Below are 16,708 nucleotides of genomic sequence, written 5' to 3' on the forward strand. Positions count from 1 at the left end.
TGATTATTCATTCATTCACTTACTCATTCATTCATTACTGCTAAATCAATAGGAGAACTTATTCACATGGTACAACTGCTACACTGACAGATCAACTAGGAATGATTTTACATCTTATGGAGACAAATACCTATGAGCAAGTGATGTAGTGCAATTAAGACAACAAATTCCAAGCAAATAAGTTACTTCAGAAAATTCAAAAGAGGAATCATTTTGATTATTTTTTAATAGCAATGTGAAGTTCTGCATTTATCGCCTGATGGAACGCCTGAAATGCATTGTGTGTGTTCAAAAGCAGTCTAGGCTTCTGAATAGGACACTATAAACCTGATTTCAACAGATTGAAAACAAGATGTGACAAGCAGTTTGACACTGGCCCTCTACTAATTTCCGCTATTTGTAAAGAGGCACGTCTGAATGGAATAGCTCAGCAGAATGGGTCAGTATGGTTGAGGCCATGTCAGTCCACACATAAAAAACACAGTACTGGGGAAAATAAGCAGCCATTGATTTCTAGTGAAAGCCCCCAGAGTCTGGGGAAAGCAGCCAAAATGAGGCACCAGCTGCTCTCTGCTGGAAATCTTTTGTGGAAGAGTGAGGGAAGAGAGAGAAAGCTGGTGAGTCTGAAAGGAGAAACAAGACAGAAACCAGGAAAGAAGAGGTGCTGCTGTCTGCCTCTGCAATGCTTCATTCCCCACACTCGGCATTCTCTGAAAAATGGAGGAGGGGAAACACACCCCAAAACTTCTCTACCTTTTATTTATGGAATGTAATGGGAATGGTTCCAATGGGAATTTCTCATGCTCTTTCACATTTCCTGAATTCAGCTGCATGTCTTTGTGTGTGTGTGTGTTTTGGGTTGTTTTGTTTTTTTTTTTTTTAAATACTGCTCTGATCCAGTAAGTATATGTGTCAAAAATGGAACAAATAGTCAATGTGATTGAGGCTCCTTATTTGCATAATTGGATTCTGACAACAATTTTATGAAGATAACAAATGGACAATATTTCGTTCAAAGTTTTTTTTTGCCTATAAGACAAAAATCTTCCCTATTTGCTTTTTAAGCACCTCCGTAATGATTTTGTGATACAAATCATAGTGAAAGTCTTTAGCAATGAGTAATAACTCTCTTGCTTCTGTCCCAGACACTGCAGGCAGTGCATCCTGCAATGGAATACAATATTCATGAAGGGGTTCCAAGTGAGTAGTTTCAGATGATCTGACAGCCTGAAATGGTTCCTACTCTTAATTCCCTTCCTAGGACAGCATGCACAAGAAGGGGGCAAGGGGAACGGCTCCAGGCCAACCCTCTGGCCTTAAGGCTGGGTCCAAAATCTAAACCTTGCAAAACTGTGTGAGCCTTGTCCAAAAAGGAGCTCTTTTAACCAAAGCAATTACTTCAAAAGAATTATTAGCACACTTTGCCAAAGCTAAGCAATATCCAATCAGCAAATGGTCTTTGAAGTCTGTGCAGAACTTTAAATAAGAAACTTCATGTGCCTTTAGTTGTAAACAGCTTTAGAGTAGAGACATCCCATCAATGCTGATGACGTGAAAAATGTTACAACTTCTCAGCTACGGATAGTCCCCACAACAGTTACAGATGCTTTTTTCCAACTTGGTTTTCACAACTTTGCTTTTTACCAATGGTGGAAGTTATTAGAGATTCAGTGTTACACTGCTGGTCACATCTTGTTATCTTTTTATTGAAATCCGTTTTAGAGGGCCCTAATAATAGGAAGCTTAGGCTTCTTCTGAAGGAATGCATGTGCGTAACTCTGGGTATTGGGTTACACCTCAAAGTCACAAAATTCTGGACTGCTGATCTAACAGTGCTTTCAGTGGGGTGACAAGGTAAGCAGGTTCTGTCTCTTATCAACTCTATAATTGCAAGTATAGTTTAGTTTTCTCTGAGTGTCTTGAATCTTAGCCAATTTTCTTTGCTATGCTTTTTCAGATCATTTGGTATACCTCTAAGAACAACTCCCTCTTCTGCTTGAATGGGCCCTCCCCTGACTTTTTCTTATCTAACTATTGCTCATTAGCCCCAACTCTGGTATTCACTTCTAATCTTTAGTTTTACAGAACCCATGTTTTCTTGCTTCAAAGCATGCAAAAACCCACCAGGCTAACAACAAATTCTATGCTGTCTTCTGCTTCACTGAAGATTATGTAAAAAACAACTAATATAAATGACAAAACACTTTAAACATGTACATGAAGATTTGTGTTTTGCTTTGCCACCTGTACTTTCATGCTGTAATATCCTTCCACTTTCCTTGGTTTTGTACCTCATCCTCTCTACATTTCAGAGAAACACTTTCACTGTCTGCTATGTTCTCTGTTTTCTTTACGCTTCCACAGAACTACTACACTTCAGAGAAGGGAACTACAAGGGATTGCAGGGATGCTAGGCAGAAAAGATCTGCAGTTATTTACTGTAAGCTGGACTGCCACAGGCAAGGGATATGTGTGCATATGTTTGTGATTAGAAAACTGGGACCCGATTTCATTTTGGATTTCCATCACCCTAGTATTTTTGGCCCTGATCTTCACAGCTAGGGTTACGAACCTTCCAAAGCTCTGAGTATTTGCAAAGTGCAGTGTGGGTATGTCAGTGCTGCAGGACTGGAGCCCATGGAAATCTAAATATCATAGAATCTGAAGTAATTGAATGGTCCTGAAGAGCATCAAATCACCTTCATTCAAGCAACAATATGCTCTAACCAAATGCCAGGACTACACACTCTCTTCATTTTCATTCATGCTTCAGGAACCTGGATTATTCTAGTAGAAAGTTAAAAAAGCCAATGTGAAGACAAGGTTTAAAAAATCTCTAGGCACATATATCTGCAAGAAAGTACATTCTTTCACAGTGCATTGTTGGCTGTATCATTGTGTTTTAGGTAGACAGGCACAACATGAAGCTGAAGAAATTTTGCTTAAATAAACTGAATCAGAAGAGAAAAAACAGAATACAAGAAGAACAGGGTGTTCTGGGAGTACTATCTATGCTTATTAGACAGTACTGAGCTAAATAACAGAACAACAGAAAAAGCATATTATTTTAATTGAAAAAATATGACATTCCCTCTTGCACCCTGTTCAGACAGCCTGGGATATCTTTGTATTATAGCATGTCTGAATACATCCATTTGTGAAATTCATTAAATTCATCCAGAATAATCTATTTCCCTACTGCATTGTTATGCAGATTTATTGGAAGATGCATTAGAAAAGTTTGCAGTTGTTTAGCAATTATCATCCACTTCATAAATTTTCCCTATTTCAAAACCTTAGAGCACAATTTATAATATGCCCTAGTAGTGCCCTGGATACAATTCATCACATTAATTTCTTCATTTCCAGCAAGCACACATTTTATCTATATTATTTCCCCAATCAATTTTTTTTTTTTTAAACCCAGTGACTGGTTTAATACAGATGGAACCGTTAGATCTCTAGCACACCTCTCATCATACATCATGCCTATCTATGGGATACCCAGCTAACTACAATGGTTTTCATCCTCAGCTTGTGTAGATAGACAAGGAAATTCAATATGGCCATTACAGTTTACATCTGCTAAAAATACAGCCCTACAGCAGTATGATACATTATTATGTATTAGAAAATGTAATTTAATTGGAGGAGGGCAAATTAAGGTCACCTTTCAATACAAGGCTTACCATATCAGAGTGGAAATGTGCATGTGTATGTATAAATAGACACACGTTTATGGATAGAGAAATACATATTTAGAGGCAAATGGAAATACTGGCAAGTCATGACTCACATTGTTTTTGAAAGGATGAAGTTAGAATCTATGTCTCTTAGAAAGGTTACGGTGCAGAGGTCTATACGTATATGTTATTAAAATGTTTATCATTCCAATGGCATTTCTAAAAAATAAAATATCTAATGTAGTTCAATTGACCTTCACTTTGAGATTTTTCCCTATAGAGAATTCCTAAAGGCATAGTCAAGAATCATAAAGATTAGATCAGAATAGTTATAATAAGATCAGTTATATCTAATTGGAAACATCTACCTGAAAATCTTCACATGAAGTTCAGAAGTATTGCTTTTTCAAAAAAATTGAATAAAAAGTTGAACATATAGCAACGTGGAAAAATTCCACACCATGCTTCATAGTCACTCACCAGTGCAGAAAAAACATTTGATATTTCAATATTGCTTTAGTGTTCCACGAGGAATTCAGTAGAAGGGATCATCTTAAATAGCAGCCAGCAGTTGAATGAGAAGAACAGAATTTGGGTGAGGGCTATTTCACTGGCTGATGGTCTTACCACTGCTCTTGGCACCAACTTCAGTCTGCTGAGGGACACAGTCACTTTACTTTTTTCGAAAACGTCTGGTACACAGTGATTTTAGGAGAATCAAAGACTGCAGAGGTCTGCAGGGCCCACTGTGTCACAGCTACCAACACCAAACTCTGTATGTCTGCTGCTATAAGATAAAGTCTGTTTTGAAAGAAAACAAACTTTATTGACATTTTTGTTAGAACCGAGAGCAACTCTTGAAAGGCAAAATTACACCATGTAATTATCTTGGCCTCAATCCTAAAAGTCTTTGTGCTGCATCAGGAGTGTTTTACGTGGTCCAGCTCAACCAAGAGTAGACACTTCGGTTACATTTTTGTGCTGTCTTTCCGGGAAATGAAGTACAAAAGGCTCTACCCAAAAAGCACCGCAGATTTTACTGTTCACATTTGAGACTGACATGATCTAATATTTTCAAGTAGACGGAAGCTCAGCTAATGTCAAGCGGTTTCTTAAGAGTTTTCTACAAGTATCTCCAAAACTCAGAGCCCATTACCATCCTCTTTCCCCACAAGTCTCCACTATACTCAGATTTTAATAAGGATAGCAGTTGAGCACTATGTGAACCTACATAAAAGGAACACTTTCCTGAAAAAAAAGGTCCAACCTTTCACTACTGATGCAATAATATACAGAGATTGAGGTGAAAACCTGCTTCTATGGTCAAGAACAAGGTCAAGAACCACTGGTAAGACCTGCTCGTTCCACTTCAGAAAGAGTAAATATTGTAGTAGGCAAAAAGAGGTGTTTGAGAAAATAGCATCCTATACTTCTCTCTACCAGGAACGCAATGATTATCCAGTAGACTCAAGTATCCCCACAATTTACTGTTGGCATCTTTTCTGACACTCTTTGGGCAGACATACAGAGAGAAATGCAGCTGACACCAAAAGTAGGGTGTCAGCTTGAAATTTTGAAGTGCCTGTTCTAATGCAACAAAAATGTTTAAGCTGCAGGCATCCTCTTAAATAGTGGCTGATGAGAACTCACAGTCAGAGCTTATAGTAATCATAAGCCTACCCTGCAAGAACAGGTCAATTAACAATGTTTTTTGGGAAAAAAAATAAATTAGTATTTTTAGAAGACAGACAAAATTTTTGGGGTGTATACTGCAGGCTGTTCCCAGATGCCTGAAAGAATTCTGAGCAAAGTGTTTCCGACATAATCTTACATTTCAAGCAAAGCTTTGATCTCACAACGATTATTCCTCTCTGGTTCAAATCAAGGGGAAAAAAGTCACCTTTAAGTGTTAAGGGCACTAGGCACATTTTTGCATTCCCTTCTCTATAGGACCCAATAAAGGGCATTTGGCAGAATTCATGTAGGCAAATGATAAGAGGTCCCAGTATTTTCCTGTTTCTTTCTAGAAAGCAATTGTCATGATAAATGATCAAAGACACAGCAGATAAATTAAGTCAGTTCCCCCTATGTACAACTGATGGACTTTTGCTACCTTTTGTCACCAGTACTGTCTCCCATCTCTGGTTCTGCCAATGGATTTTTTTTCCTGGCTCCCTTTTCTTTTTTTCTAGCCCTCACTTTGCTATTTTATTCTTCTTCTCCAGCCTTTCAGCTACTCAGTCTCACATTCCTCCCAACTTTTTGTTTATTACCCAACTTAATTTCTTCCCCCCTATTATCTCTTACCCGTCCTGCCCAGTCACATTTGCAACAACCAAATGCTGCCCCTCAGCAGTCCAAATGAGGTTGTCTGTACAGTTCAGAACTTGTGAAGAAGGTCAGAAAGTGAAGATTTCACACCATTTATTTAAAAGGGTAATTTATATTGAGTGACGAAGAAAAGACTGCTAATTAAAACTCATTTTAAAATGCATGCAGTCTTTTAAAGTCTTCCTTCATAAATAGTTTTTCTCATCAAGATGATTAATAAAAGTAGAATAGAAGAAAGTCAACTCTTCTGAATCCTATGCTACTGAAACTGAGTTAAAGACAGCTGTGACAAGAAGACCAGGGTGTGCCGTAGCGCAAGGAGTCAGCAGCACTATGTGGCATGGAAAGAAAGGATCTGAATCTGGTGAGAAACCAGATTTCACCAGTTTTCTCAACTGTGGTTTGACACAAAATGACTGGCAAAAACAGCTTAGAGAAACAGTCTTCCAAATAAATTTTCCTTCTTTTTAGATACTGTACCTATCACTTTCTAGGATGTTGTCTAATATGAATTGCTGCCAAATGTTTGTAAACTGCTGAACACTGACACCACACAAGAATATGAAAGAGCATTCATCAGTGGCACTCTATATAAGGCCTTGGAGCGTACTGCACAGAGTGATGTTAGATTATATAGCAGTATCAACTGAGTGCAGCACAATTATGTGGAAGTCCAAATGCAGTTAATTACCACCCTTCCAAGTCAGGCATTGTAAAAGAAACGATTTGAAGAAATATCTCTTTTTCATACTAGATTTTCAAGCTCTTGGACACAAACATTCCACTTTACAGTTTAGATCCCCATTCTTTTATTTTTACCAGCGCTAAACATGTAGCCCTTGAAACAATTCAACCTTATTCAGACAAAGCTCGTAATAAGGCATCAGAGTTTTGGCTAAATAAGCAAATTTGGGATCAGGCCCTCTTGAAGTAGAAATTAAGATGAAAAAGGCTGCAGAGGAAGCATATGTTTGTCATAGGTATTCTGATAATATTAAACATCCTGCTAGTATATTTTGAAATCTGAAAATCTCCTAAAGCTGTAGACAGAGGTTCCATGCTATTCAAGCCATTCAACCTGTAATACACATAATGCCTCTCTTTTCTTTTCAGAGACAGAAATGTATTTGCGTTTGTTCACCCACAACTTTGAAAGGCGCCAACACCACGCCACCTTCTGCAGTCATTTTTTTCCCAATGTCAGATCCAAGCATACACAAAAACCTCTGTGTTGCATGGTCAAAAACTAAACCTAGACTCACATCCATTTTTCACCCGCAGGCCTGTGCTTTGGGATGTATAAAACCAGTCACCCTGACATCTGGCACTCTCCGTAGCCTAGCTGTGAACTTTTCATCTTGGTATCATTTCTTCTTTCACCCTTTGCCCTCCAACACCAAGCAATCCACAGGCATGTGCAAGGCTGGAGAGCTGTTTTCTACCCTCTCTGCCACAGGGGTCAATATAACCCTTCCCCACCTAAAAACTCCTGATGTGAGGCACTGGTCTGGCAGCTCCACTTGGCACTGCCATGGGATGTCCCAGTGCAGCCCCTCAGCTCCACCACTTCAGGCAGGAGCGGGGTACCCCATGGGCTGAGCCAAATGCCATAGCCTGGGGCTTGGGCATCATTGCCCTGGCACTATTAGAGAGGTAATTTTTGCAAAGTGTGATCACTGTAATAAATGGGCCAATCACTTGAAAACTTTTATGTCATCTCTAACTTTGCGAGTGGAAAGACAGCACTTCGTTCAACAAAATGGTGGCTTTAAATTTATTTTTTTTTCAATATGAGACTTGCTCATCATCAAAGATCTTCCTCCTCCCTTCTGCTCTCTAACTATGGAGTTTACCAGATTATTATTCACTTAATCTCATGCTCTGCTGTACAAAGTAACTCTTAAATTGTTCAATGTAATTAAATTAATACACAGATGGGAATGACCTCCTTCATGGCTCTTTCCTTTCTCTTCATATCTCTAGTAATAACTGCCAATTTTCCTTTTCTCTGCAAATAGCCTACTGGATCTGCAACCGTGTGATGAGGGAGTAGAGGACCTGAGGAGATGTCCCGGGTGCTGGAGGCCATCTGCCTCCTGCACCATGTGGAGGTATCACCACACAGTTCCCCTGATGAACTACATCAGATTCCCATTTTTTCCCTTGTCCTGGTTTGAAGTAAAACAGAACCAAATTTCTGTTCAGTAATTTTACTTCTTAGCTATGCCTTCTCTAACTCTCTGAAATTAACAGTATGTTGTGTCTAAAATGGTTCATTCAGAGTGATAAGACAGTTTGTGCCAAGGAATGGTATGCAGAAAGGCTCTTGCTTACACTTATTGCTGTAACAACCAAGGTCAGCTAACTTCGTTACTTGCCCCATTGGAGGGTTGGAAACGGAAAAGCGTAGAGGGGTCCCACCTGTGGGGAGGAGTGGACAGGACAGGTGACCCAAAACTGACCAACATGGTATTCCATCCCATCTGCCCCATGCTCAGTATAAAAGCTGAGGGATCAAAGGGTCAACTCTCTCTTCCTTCAATGGCTGATGTCCAAGGAGGACCCTATCTGTTCATCTGCCTTGGATCCCAATTCATGTGTTCCTGACTCCAACTCTGGAACCCGGTTCCCACCCATCGCTGAGTCTAGTCTGGGACTTCCCCAGTGCCTGCCAGTGATGGCACCGCAGGAACTTACTACAGTTTTGTATATACTGTATCTATTTCATTATTTTCCTTTTTATTTTATTATTAATATTTCATTAAAGTAGTTTAGTTTCTTCTAAACTCATAAATCTCTTTATCTCTCCTCCTTCTCTCCATGCACAAGAGGCTGGGGGGGAGCATCTGTCACCAGCCATTGGCCAATTTGGCCAAAACCACGACATCCCTGCAATTACCCCTGTTTCAAAGTTTTCTAGACTTTATTGCTATGATGGTTCAAAGCCTCCAAGTAGTCAGCCAGAATATGATCATAATCAGTTTAAACCCATTAGATCTCATTCCAGCTGCATGCTTTGGCTTAAATATGGGTTTTGTTCACACGTCTCTCCAATGGGTCAATGTTCATGTTCATTCAATCTGCATTTTACTACTCTGAAACATACCACACTTGCTTTATCTTGATTTGTAGGACAATCTCTATTCATATGATGTATCTCCACTTGCACATAGGCGAGGTTGAGTTCACATTTCTTTCTTCTGAATTTTGTAAAATTTTATATCTGAGGTCTAACCAGGGCCTTGCACAGTACTTCTAGTATCAATATTGTTAAATATCACTTTTCACCTTTTTTTTTCAAGTGTCATCAGATTGGTGATGCTTATTCATTACCTCTGTATACAGTGCTTCAGTTGATGGCAAAATATTCCCATGGAATTATGGGAATTATGGAATTATTGACACATGTAATTATGCTTTCTTCGCTTCCAAAACATAAGAAGGAGCAAGTTGATTTTGATTTTGAGAAAAAGAGCTGCATGGACTGTCCTGCCAGGTCATGGAGTTAGTGTGCTGGACCTTACCAAGTCTTAGGACAATGAGAGGAAACTAATACATGTGGCAAGCAAGCCACTGAAATGCTAATGTAACATCTTGAACTACATTCCTAGGGAAAGTTCAATGGGAAAGGATAAAAATGTTATCATAACTTAGCAACTAACTTCAATAAAAAGTCTGCTAATAATATCAATTAGAATGTTCATAAAACTTTGGCAGAAAAATGAGAGGTATAAAGGTCATCTGCTCTACTCAGCAAAGTCCTGTCTTGATCAGCTTCAGCAGACATTATGAATTTTCTGAATGCTGACATAAGAAACAGAAAAGAAACCAAGATGTACTCCCTGAAAACAACTCCACAGTAAAAAGTTGCATTATTGTCATTAAACAAGGATTTCTGCGAATGTGCTTCAGTACCATTGCAGAGAGCCAGGGTATTTAACTTGTTTATCACCTTTAATTTGGAGGATAGGCACCAAATTAACGCATAAAGCACTTCAGACTCTGGACTAGGTGTTTGTGGCTTGCATGAGGTTGCTAAAAATACACCTCTTTTAAGGCAAGGTACCAATACTTTTCTTCATATTTCCTGTCTGCTCTGGAAGGAACAAGCCAGATTGAAAGGTAATGCTTCTTACACCTTTCATACAAAAACAAGTACACTTCTCTGTAGCCGGGTATCTGTTATTTATTTCTCACCACAAACTATATTCCATTCATCCTTTATTAATTCAGTGGGAAAAAGCCCCAACAATAAATATAACATACTGAATTTTTAGAAGTGTATTAGAAAACAAATATAGCACTGACCATCACCTGCAGTCTCTTGCACATGCTCTACATGTAGTCAAAACATATATAATTTAAAGCTGAATAGTTTGAGTTGTGGTTTTCTTTTTTCTTTTTTTTCTTTTCTTTTCTTTTCTTTTCTTTTCTTTTCTTTTCTTTTCTTTTCTTTTCTTTTCTTTTCTTTTCTTTTCTTTTCTTTTCTTTTCTTTTTTTTTTCTTTTTTTTTCTTTTTTTTTTTCTTTTTTTTTTCCCCCCCGTAAGTAACCTTCAGACAAAAAGCATGGAACACAATAGTTCAACAACGTAAATAGCTGCCCAGTTTTTCTGCTAGAAGGAATACAAATCCTGTCATGATAAAAGGAAACTTTGAAAACCAAGCTGTAACTGGCTTCCAGATTTAGGCATGATAACAAGAAAAACAGCGTAACAGTGGAAAAAAACAAGATAGAGTTCATTGTCACACCCACCTACATCATTTTGTGCAAGCTTAAAAGTAAAGATGCTATGTATTTCAAATATACAAAAATACCTGCAGAGTCCTCCAGTTTTATTGTCTTTCTTGTAGTATTTTTTAGTTTAAAAAAATGAGAAAAGTAAAGAAGCAATTGTTCTGCTTCCTAGGCTTCCCACCCTCCTGTACTACTTCTTGCTGTTTGTCTTAGGTTATATGCAATATTGCCATAACTATGACTCATAGGGAGGGATACATTCTGCCCTTGAAGTGATTCTGAGATACTTATTGATTGATTGATTTCTAAAATGCACTTATCTAACAAATTCTGAGACAATGGTTAGAGATTAAACTATAAATAGATACTTGTGATCACACACATTGCAGTATCACTTTACAATCACTTGAGTTAGTAGATGAATCTTGCTCCATGCTCCGAAGGTCAACAAATTCAGGCTGTGATGATGGATGGTATAGTGAAGGTTATACAGCTGCAGACTGTCTTCAGATACAGTCTTCTTGGTACTTGACTACCCAAGTTTTACCCAGTTTGAGGGTTGGTGTTGGCTCCTAGTAAGAATTACCCATGGTTTTGAGTGAAGGTAGGTAGGGAAGAATATTATGAAGGGCTCTGTTGCTACTGTAGCTGCAGAAGCATGTATAAGCATGCTAGGTATCTTATGCCTTAGTCAGTCATACAAACACAGGGAAGGGAAACCAGGGGTTGTAGAGGGACAGCATTCCTGAATGATGTCCCATGATGCACTAGGGCAGTGAGTCTGGATGAAGAAACAAGAGACACTGAGCTATGAGAAAGCGGATATAACTTACTGCAGCTGAACCAGTGGAAGAAAAAAGTAATTCAACACATTTCAGGCTTTTCTTCAGCATGGAACTTTAATGTTTAGAGTTTTGTTTTTAATAGGAAAACTTATCTCAGCTCATACTAACTCGACAACTGATGCAAATTAGAAGTAAAAACAACAGTCCAGTCTTGATGCATTCTCCATCTGGTTCAGTTGAATCTGGGCACCACCTTATAAAGGCTATCTAAGATTCATAGGGCTTAAACATTCATGATTTTGAAAACAGCTGTATGAGTTAAGATTTGAGAGTTGCCTTTACCTTGAGCTCCATTTGTTTTCATTAGCCTGTATTAGATGCTCTGCTGCAGATTTACAGATTCTGACGGCTACCCTCCCATGGTGTGATAAATGAGCCTCACAGCTTATAACTTAGCTGTTGAGCCCAGATGGCAGAATATCTACTGCAGAAAAAAAAAAAAAAAGACTGCGAATCAGCAGGTCATGGAAAAAAAAGAATGGGAATAAACTGAGTCAAGACTTCCTTAAAGTATGTCCCCCCTCGGCCCATTCAGAGTGTGAAGCTGCCCTTCTATGGTGGAGGGTGCCTGCTAGCACTGCCTGTAGGAAACATAGTCCCATATCTCTCTCCATGTTCCCCATAGTTTTTGTCGGTTCAAAGTGCATTGTGATGACAACACTGTGCACATAGAATGAATTCATATTACTATTTTTAGGACATAATTAGGAACATATGCTTACTTACAAACTAGAGGCATAAAGTGTATTCATCACAAAATTTACGCAGTAAAAAAAAAAAAAGAAAAAAACCCTTGGATTGTCACAGAAAATTTTGTCTATAAGCAAGACAGCACTGACTTCCAAGGGATTAATAATTCATATATTTTATCTCATTCAGGGCATTTCGGAAAGCCCATTATACTATATTTTCTGTATAGTCAGTAAATTTTGTAGCTCTTAAAACCTGTGAAATGAAAAATAGGCTTGAAAAGCCATAACACTATCAATACATTAATATTTATGTAGCTCTTTTCATGACAAACATTCCGAAGTGCTCTCCAGTAAAAGAAAATGAAATAAAGCATGAACAGAATGCAGATGACTGTAAGTCAAAAGGTCACCAAAAAAGACTAATCAAATGAATGTGTTTGGCTGAGGGACTGACCAAGTTCACCCAGTTAAATCTTGGAAATCCTGTCTTTTTTAAAGCTTTAGCTAGCCAAGTCCACGTTTTAGGAATAATCTGTCAAGAATTAGAAAAGAAATAAAACAATCATAACAAACAAGGGGGACAAGTTGAGGCCATTTCAATACAGACAGATAAGCAGGTGTTGTTCCAAACAAGCACTGAGTGTACAGAGTACTTCTTTCCCCTGGCTATTTATATAACTGATATAGCTGATAAAAATGCAGTTATTAAAACTTAAAAAAAAAAATTAGGGTAAGTATTACTTTATTCAGACATCACAGCAGCAAATCATTGATATAAATTATGTTAATTCCTTTACAATGATGCGATCATTCATGAGTGGAAAATAAATGTAGAGGACAAATGCTCTCTAATGCATAATTACTGATTCTCGAATGATTGTCTTCAGCTAATTTTCATCCTTCAGTTTTTTAAAAAAGATTGTATTTCATTGTAAAAATATCCTTCGGATTTTATGAGTTTCTTCATTGCCTGATAAAACTTACGATTAAAGATAAGAAACAAACTTGGGACAGTAAGTGAACACAAAAAAATTGAGTGTGCTTCATTAGGTGAGATTAGAAGAATGAGCTTTCCCAGCTTGGCAATAGCACATGACAGAGGGTTAGGTGTGATGCTGAATCTTCTCATTGTATAAAAACTTCCAGAGTGGAATCTGGGGTTTCTGTGGCTACTAGAGGGTTGTAGATGGCTTTGAAGAGCTAGTTGCAGCAAAGGTCATTAAAAAAAAGGTGCATCTATGAAATGATTTGGTGTGTTATTTATTCTCATTAGAGGCCAAAGAAAGCTCTGTTTTCTAATGGAATTAGTGGAGTAGCAAGAGAGAGAAAATGAGGTTAATGTTTATGGTTTTGTGTGCTTGTTTTTTGAAAAAAAAAAAAGAAAGAAAAAGAAAACCTATAGAATTGTCTACTTGTATTCAGTTATTGGCAGGCATCATGTTTTCTGCATTTAATTGGAACACGAACATTCCATTTTTCTATAGGTATCTGTTTTTCATATTCAACTCTTTTAGTAATATAACTCCGTTTTGTTTGAGTGGTTAGTAGATTTATTCAGTAAGGTCACAAAATCCCACTGAAATTCACAGGGGAACAGGAGACATTCACTTTAATTGAGAATATTTTAATGATTCTTTAGCTATACATGAGCTCACACTAGTTTTGAAGCTTGTATGCTGTGCCAATATTGACTTTATAGATATCACAAGAGAGTCAGAACTGAAACTAAATGTAATCTCATTTTAACTACAGACTTTGACAGGCATAGTCATCTTTTTCCAGCCACCTGTGCCAATGTCTCTTTCCATCCTGTAGAGTTTGTTAAAGCACCCAGAAAGATACCCAGACTATACGGTTTGTCCTTGAACCATTTTAGAAGGACTTTGGTTTTGATAAAATTAGTAAGTGTTTTCACTCTAGTGTTGTCAGGACATCTTGCTTATACAAATAATATCCACAGAAGATGTGGAATCTAAAGGACTATTTGGTAAACTAGAATTTTAATGTAAGTCCCAGCAGTGCTATAGAACATGTGCTGAATATTTGCTGTACTATACATTGTTTACTAAAGTAACTCTCAGATCTGATGTGATTCAAGAGACCAAATGCTTTGGTTAACAAAGGGGACTCAGATAGGAAACAACTAAAGACAACGTGCTTCTTTCCATAAACACAAAAAGTCATCTCTTTTAAAGGTCAGTAATTACAAAAAATTGTCTGTATACATGTAATACAAAAAGCAAATAACATTTTATAAATGAATTTTAAATTCTATGTATTCTTTGGGGTTCAACAGCTCCATTTGAGGAGTTTTGCTTTCATGTTTGTTTAGGAAACACTATGAAAGCTAGGAGTAAAAAAATTAGAAATACTAATGAAAAATAACGTATCACTTCAGATCTGGATCCTGGTAAGCAGTAGTTATGGTGCTGTACACTGTGCAACAGCAACTACATAGGAGAACAGGTCCCATCAATATTACAGTCTCTGGGGGCAAGAGGAGAGCACGGACGAAAATGAGGAAACCACCACCTTTTGGTGCCTCAGAAAGATATATAACTCTATTCGGCATCCATGTCTTTTAGTCACATGTAATGAGTACGTGATGGTTCCTAATGTAAGATCTGACTTTTTTTTTTTTAAAAGTTGGTAATTAAAATTATGAAAATTGCACCCACTAAATTAAGAGAAAGACAAAATAAAAATCAAACAACATTGTCACAAGACATTTGCCAAGCTTTAAATTCCTCATGGTTTGTTCTCATATGAAATGCATCTACACACGTGAATACAGCTGCATCTTTAGAAAAGTTTTGCTTAGGGGTGGCAATTTGAAAAGTGCCTCTGTTTTTTAAAGGTAATATGTCTGAGGACAGGGGAAAAGGTATACACATTTTGTGAACCCTAGAATGGACCAAGTCAGTGACATGACCTCCCCATAGCAGCCACAGAATGAGGCAGGCACCTCAGACTGGGTTCCCTACATGCTGGATGGGAAAATGCATCATCTTATCTAATATGAAAATGACACATAAAGATGTACCCATAATTTCACCAGTTTTCCATGCTCCAGGTAACTGCAAGTAACTCCTCCATCTGTTCAGGATCCAGAACTCCCATGATTTTTCACTTGGAAAAGAGAATTTATTTCTTTTGAATAACGATTGCTACAGGAGAAGTGGTTCTCGTCTTACAGGTAGTAACACTGGGGCAAGAGCATGTATCCAGGCAGTAGTTTCAATCTGAGGCTGATGTAATTCAAACACATATCATTTCAAAAGGACCCCCTACCCAGCACTTCTAGACCAGGTTGGAAGGAGGGCAGAGAAAGTTTCCTCCAGTCTTGTGCAAGTCTTGTAGCAAGGAATGTAAAGTCAATTCAGCCAGAATGGAAGCACAAGAAGAACTGGCTGTGTAACGGGAGTTTAGAGCATTCGTTGGAAAAAAAAGGAATATGACTTAACCAATGTCAGCTCCTGAAGAGGTTTATGAAGTTTTTTACCCAGTGATTGTATAACTTAAAATGACAAAATGGTCCTGGAGCAGGAACTGCAATGTAATGAAAATTTTACAAGTCCTGAAATAAGAACTACAGTATATGGGTTAGTCTTTTATTTGTTGCTTATTTACCCAACTAGCTTGCAATTTCTCTTCTGTAATGGGATTCTTAGAAGTGCTATTCCAGGAGACCAAAAGTAATATGGCAGAGTCTGAGAAGGTCTACTTAGCACTTGTTTTAATGCAAAATTCATACCCTGAATCTAAATCAGGCTAAATAAGAATGTCAGTTTTGGGATGAGAAGTTTCCACTTCGAAAACACCAGCACATATCATTCACTCTGCAAACATTTCTTCAGAGTAACTGGGCCCCTCTGCTGTGCCATCTTTCTGTAGGGACATTGAACTGCCATTTACTCTAGGCTATGTATGTTACGTATCTCAATGAGCATGTACTGTTTTTCAAGACCAGTCTCAAAACACATCCTTGAAGCCAAAATGGGTTACCTGCCATATTGTTTAGTCACATCCTCTAGCAGTGTGATCATCTTCAAAGTGCATCAGTTAGTGGTTAGCGGAAACAAGTGAGGATTGCTCACTTCGTGATGAGGAATGCATTCAGGCATATTCAAACTGTATGCAAGTATTTAAAATTATATGTGAATAAAAGAAGGGATCATTTGTCCCTCTTACTCCTTATCTTATGAAGGCTGACCTATCTGACAGCTAAGAATTGCAGGCTCCAATTTTTCATGAAAGGTTTGCCACATTTGCTCTGGGACCAGATTCATCCAGGAGGAAACTGAAGGTCTCCAATCGTGGCTCTGCAGAAATTAAAGAAAACAAAGCAAGATGGTATTTCTTTTGGTAAATGGTGCTTCTGAGAATTATTGAAAAAAGTCTGCTTAATTTACTGAGAAACA

This window comes from Rissa tridactyla, chromosome Z, assembly GCF_028500815.1.
Source record: "Rissa tridactyla isolate bRisTri1 chromosome Z, bRisTri1.patW.cur.20221130, whole genome shotgun sequence".
Lineage (NCBI taxonomy): Eukaryota > Metazoa > Chordata > Aves > Charadriiformes > Laridae > Rissa > Rissa tridactyla.